The sequence below is a fragment of the Oncorhynchus tshawytscha genome, unplaced genomic scaffold (genome assembly GCF_018296145.1).
Source record: "Oncorhynchus tshawytscha isolate Ot180627B unplaced genomic scaffold, Otsh_v2.0 Un_contig_2971_pilon_pilon, whole genome shotgun sequence".
NCBI lineage: Eukaryota > Metazoa > Chordata > Actinopteri > Salmoniformes > Salmonidae > Oncorhynchus > Oncorhynchus tshawytscha.
Window position 1 is genome coordinate 56,501 of NW_024608467.1, and position 6,000 is coordinate 62,500.

At 45.0% G+C, this 6,000-nt stretch overlaps 1 pseudogene; it reads left to right on the top strand.

Annotated features, from left to right (window-relative positions):
* Positions 1 to 4,160, top strand: part of LOC121843555 — a 57,396-nt pseudogene extending 53,236 nt beyond the window's left edge.
* The last annotated feature ends 1,840 nt before the right edge of the window (positions 4,161 to 6,000 follow it).

A 6,000-nucleotide genomic window follows, 5' to 3' on the forward strand; every position in this document is an offset into this window, starting at 1 on the left:
CTGTAACTAGGTGAGGGTTAGAACCTGTACTGTAGGAATTAGAACCTGTACTGTAGCTAGGTGAGGGTTAGAACCTGTACTGTAGCTAGGTGAAAATTAGAACCTGTACTGTAGCTAGGTGAGAATTAGAACCTGTACTGTAACTAGATGAGGGTTAGAACCTGTACTGTAATTAGGTGAGGGTTAGAACCTGTACTGTAGCTAGGTGAGAATTAGAACCTGTACTGTAGCTAGGTGAGAATTAGAACCTGTACTGTAACTAGGTGAGAATTAGAACCTGTACTGTAGCTAGGTGAGGTAGAACCTGTACTGTAACTAGGTGAGAATTAGAACCTGTACTGTAGCTAGGTGAGAATTAGAACCTGTACTGTAGCTAGGTGAGAATTAGAGCCTGTACTGTAACTAGGTGAGAATTAGAACCTGTACTGTAGCTAGGTGAGAATTATAACCTGTACTGGAGCTAGGTGAGGGTTAGAAGCTGTACTGTAGCTAGGTGATAATTAGAACCTGTACTGTAGCTAGGTGAGAATTAGAACCTGTACTGTAGCTAGGTGAGCGTTAGAACCTGTATTGTAGCTAGGTGAGAATTAGAACCTGTACTGTAGCTAGGTGAGGGTTAGAACCTGTATTGTAGCTAGGTGAGAATTAGAACCTGTACTGTAGCTAGGTGAGGGTTAGAACCTGTACTGTAGCTAGGTGAGAATTAGAACCTGTACTGTAGCTAGGTGAGGGTTAAAACCAGTACTGTAACTAGGTGAGGGTTAGAACCTGTACTGTAGCTAGGTGAGAATTAGAACCTGTACTGTAGCTAGGTGAGGGTTAGAACCTGTACTGTAGCTAGGTGAGAATTAGAACCTGTACTGTAGCTAGGTGAGAATTAGAGCCTGTACTGTAACTAGGTGAGAATTAGAACCTGTACTGTAGCTAGGTGAGGGTTAGAACCTGTACTGTAACTAGGTGAGAATTAGAGCCTGTACTGTAACTAGGTGAGAATTAGAACCTGTACTGTAGCTAGGTGAGAATTAGAACCTGTACTGTAGCTAGGTGATAATTAGAACCTGTACTGTAGCTAGGTGAGGGTTAGAACCTGTACTGTAGCTAGGTGAGAATTAGAACCTGTACTGTAGCTAGGTGAGAATTAGAGCCTGTACTGTAACTAGGTGAGAATTAGAACCTGTACTGTAGCTAGGTGAGGGTTAGAACCTGTACTGTAGCTAGGTGAAAATTAGAACCTGTACTGTAGCTAGGTGAGAATTAGAACCTGTACTGTAACTAGATGAGGGTTAGAACCTGTACTGTAATTAGGTGAGGGTTAGAACCTGTACTGTAGCTAGGTGAGAATTAGAACCTGTACTGTAGCTAGGTGAGAATTAGAACCTGTACTGTAACTAGGTGAGGGTTAGAACCTGTACTGTAGCTAGGTGAGAATTAGAACCTGTACTGTAACTAGGTGAGAATTAGAACCTGTACTGTAGCTAGGTGAGAATTAGAACCTGTACTGTAGCTAGGTGAGAATTAGAGCCTGTACTGTAACTAGGTGAGAATTAGAACCTGTACTGTAGCTAGGTGAGAATTAGAACCTGTACTGGAGCTAGGTGAGGGTTAGAACCTGTACTGTAGCTAGGTGAGAATTAGAACCTGTACTGTAGCTAGGTGAGAATTAGAACCTGTACTGTAGCTAGGTGAGCGTTAGAACCTGTATTGTAGCTAGGTGAGAATTAGAACCTGTACTGTAGCTAGTGGTAGAGGGTTAGAACCTGTACTGTAACTAGGTGAGAATTAGAACCTGTACTGTAGCTAGGTGAGAATTATAACCTGTACTGGAGCTAGGTGAGGGTTAGAAGCTGTAATGTAGCTAGGTGATAATTAGAACCTGTACTGTAGCTAGGTGAGAATTAGAACCTGTACTGTAGCTAGGTGAGGGTTAGAACCTGTATTGTAGCTAGGTGAGAATTAGAACCTGTACTGTAGCTAGGTGAGGGTTAGAACCTGTACTGTAACTAGATAATTAGAGAATTAGCTAGGTAGAATTACAACCTGTACTGTAGCTAGGTGAGAATTAGAACCTGTACTGTAACTAGGCGATAATTAGAACCTGTACTGTAGCTAGGTAGAATTACAACCTGTACTGTAGCTTGGTAGAATTACAACCTGTACTGTAGCTAGGTAGAATTACAACCTGTACTGTAGCTAGGTAGAATTACAACCTGTACTGTAGCTAGGCCTCTGTACCAAGTGTGAATGATCCTATAACTGGGTCCAGGAGTTTTTCCCGGTCAGGTCATGACCAGATCTATTACACATGAAAGCCTTTAGGTCAGGGTCTCACAGAATGTGGAGGTATTTTAATATGGCTTGTTCTCTCTTCCTCCTTCTCTTTCAGATCATTTCTGCACTAAGGGTTATGCTAGAGTCAGAGGGACCATTTGTGAAGGTAATGACACCTGGAGAAGGACTCCGACAAGACTCATCTTTCACTTAGCAAATACACATATTCCCTCAAATCCAGTGTTGGATTTCAAAAACGGGTTATAATGCAGTTTTTTGCATTGATTGTTTGCGTTGGCATGTATCAAATGACACTTTATTTACACAGCACATTTCAGACATGGAATGGAACACTGTTCTTCACAAGACAAAACAAATAACAAACTATGAAAATAAAAACAGAAATATTTCCCACACAGCAAACCTAAGAGGATAAACAACTAAAGAAGAACAATAGAAACTAAAAAGCACCCTAAGGAATAGCAAAGCTAAAAACGTGTTTTAAAAAGGATGTCTACAGGTTCGGCTCTCCTCAGGTTCTCTGGCAGGCTAATCCAGAGGCTGGGGGATAATAACTAAATGCTGCCTCTCCATGCCTCTTGGTCCTAGGCTTTGGGATAGTTAAAAGGCCTCTGCCAAAGAACCTGAGGGACCTACTGGGTACATAACTTAAAAGCATGTCTGACATGTATTGGGGTGTACAATCGTGGATTGATTTATAAACCAATAGAAGAATCTTAAAATTAATTATATTACTCACAGGCAGCCAGTGCAGAGACCTTAAAACCGGTGTAATGTGTGTTCTCCGTCTGGTCTTGGTCAGTAGCCGTGCTGCAGCATTCTGTATGTTTTGCAGTTGACCAATGGCTTTCTTGGGTAGACCAGAAAGGAGAGCATTACAGTAGTCAAGCCTGCTTGTAATAAAAGCATGGATGAGTCTCTGTATCAGCCTGAGAGAGAAACGACGGCATCTTGTCAATGTTCCTCAGGTGGTATAAAGCTATTTTGGTCACCTTCCCAGTGTGTGATTCGAAATTGAGTTCAGAATCTAAAATAACCCCTAGATTTTTTACCTGGTGTTTCTAATTGCCTTGTTGGATAAAGTATATAGAGCTCAAAACATTCATAAATGCAATGGCCTTGGAGTCAGTCTCTTTGTCAACATGAATATTAAAGTCACCCAACGCAATGATTTTATCATAGTTCTCATGGACAATAAATAGTTCTGTTAGTTGACTTAACGTTGTATTATTCTGTTGTTGATAACAGGCTCTAGTATGTGTGTCTGTTGTGTTTCTAGTGTTGTGTTGTTGTTAATGGAGTCTAGGTTGTGTGTTCTCTCTCCACCTGTAGATGTTAATGAGTGTGAGGTGTTTCCGGGGGGTGTGTATCAATGGGAAGTGTGTGAACACCGTGGGTTCCTTCATCTGCCAGTGTCCCTCTGGGATGACCGTCGACGCCACCGGACGAACATGTATAGGTGGGTACTGTAGTCCACAAGCACTACACTAATGGGTACTGTAGTCCATTACACTGTTGTGTACTCCACAAGAATTATAAGATTCAAAATGGGGTCATTGCCTTTCATTTCCGGATGTACTACATTTTTTAAAACTGATTTTGCGTTATGGTGTTTTGTTATCGTATGTTTCCCCCCTCCAGACCTGCGTACAGAGCAGTGTTATCTGAGCCACGAGGATGAGCGTTGTGGAGCCCCTATCCAGGGTCGTCACCGTGTGGACGCGTGCTGCTGCTCGGTGGGTGTGGCCTGGGGCCCGGAATGTGACGAGTGTCCGGAGAAAGGCTCTCAGGAGTACAGCCAGCTCTGTCCCAGGGGACCCGGCTTTTCGCAAACAGAGGAGACTTCATTAATGGACGGCCCTTCCTCAAAGGTTGGCCGGATACGTTCCATTTCAAACCTAGTCCCTTCCCCTACCTTCTATATTCCTTCAGGTCCTTCCTCAAGGGGGCATACAATGCACATAGTACAGGTAGCCATTTTGATTACCTGTTCAGGAGTCTTATGGCTTGGGGGTATAAACTGTTGAGTAGACAGAACAGTCTATGACTGGGGTAGATGGGGTCTTTGACTATTTCTAGGGCCTTCCTCTGACACCACCTGGTGTAGAGGTCCTGGATGGCAGGCAGTTTAGCACCAGTGATGTACTGGGCCGTACGCACTATCCTCTGTAGTGCCTTGCGGTCAGAGGCCGAGCAATTGCCGTACCAGGCAGTGATGCAACCAGTTGCAGCTGTAGAACCTTTTGAGGATCTCAGGACCCATGCCAAATCTTTTTAGTTTCCTGAGAGGGGAATAGGCTTTGTTATGCCCTCTTCACGACTGTCTTGGTGTATTTGGACCATGTTAGTTTGTTGTTGATGTGGACACCAAGGAACTTGAAGCTCTCAACCTGCTCCACTAGAGTCTCGTTGATGAGAACGGGGCGTGCTCGGTCCTCCTTTTCCTGTAGTCCACAATCATCTCCTTAGTCTTGGTTACGTTGAGGGATAGGTTGTTATTCTGGCACCACCCGGCCAGTTCTCTGACCTCCCTATAGGCTGTCTCGTCGTTGTTGGTGATCAGGCCTACCACTGTTGTGTCATCTGCAAACTTAATGATGGTGTTGGAGTCGTGCCTTGCCATACAGTCGTGGGTGAACAGGGAGTACAGGAGGGGACTGAGCACGCACCCTTGGAGAGCTCCAGTGTTGAGGATCAGTGTGGCAGATGTGTTGCTACCTTCCCTCACCACCTGGGGGCGGCCCGTCAGGAAGTCCAGGATCCAGTTGCAGAGGGAGGTGTTTAGTCCCAGGACTCTTAGCTTAGTGATGAGCTTTGAGGGTACTTTAGTGTTGAACACTGAGCTGTAGTCAATGAATAGCATTCTCACATAGGTGTTCCTTTTGTCCAGGTGGGAAAGGGCAGTGTGGAGTGCAATAGAGATTGCATCATCTGTGGATCTGTTTGGGCGGTATGCAAATTGGAGTGGGTCTAGGGTTTCTGGGATAATGGTGTTGATGTGAGCCATTACCAGCCTTTCAAAGCACTTGGCTACGGACGTGAGTGCTACGGGTCTGTAGTCATTTAGGCATGTTGCCTTTGTGTTCTTGGGCACAGGGACTATGGTGGTCTGCTTGAACATGTTGGTATTACAGACTCAGTCAGGGACATGTTGAAAATGTCAGTGAAGACACCTGCCAGTTGGTCAGCACATGCCCAGAGCACACGTCCTGGTAATCCATCTGGCTTGATAGAGCGTGATCACACAGTCGTCCGGAACAGCTGATGCTCTCATGCATGCCTCAGTGTTGCTTGCCTCGAAGCGAGCATAGACGTGATTTAGCTCGTCTGGTAGGTTCGTGTCACTGGGCAGCTCGCGGCTGTGCTTCCCTTTGTAGTCTGTAGTAGTTTGCAAGCCCTGCCACATAAGACGAGCGTCGGAGCCGGTGTAGTATGATTAAATCTTAGCCCTGTATTGACGCTTTGCCTATTTGATGGTTCGTCGCAGGGCATTTCTTGTAAGCTTCCGGGTTAGAGTCCCGCACCTTAAAAGCGGCAGCTCTACCCTTTAGCTCAGTGCGAAAGGGTAGAGCGAAGGTTGCCTGTAATCCATGGCTTCTGGTTGGGGTATGTACGTACAGTCACTGGGGACGACATCCTCGATGCACTTATTGATAAAGCCAGTGACTGATGTGGAGCACTCCTCAATGCCATCGGAAGAATCCCGAACAT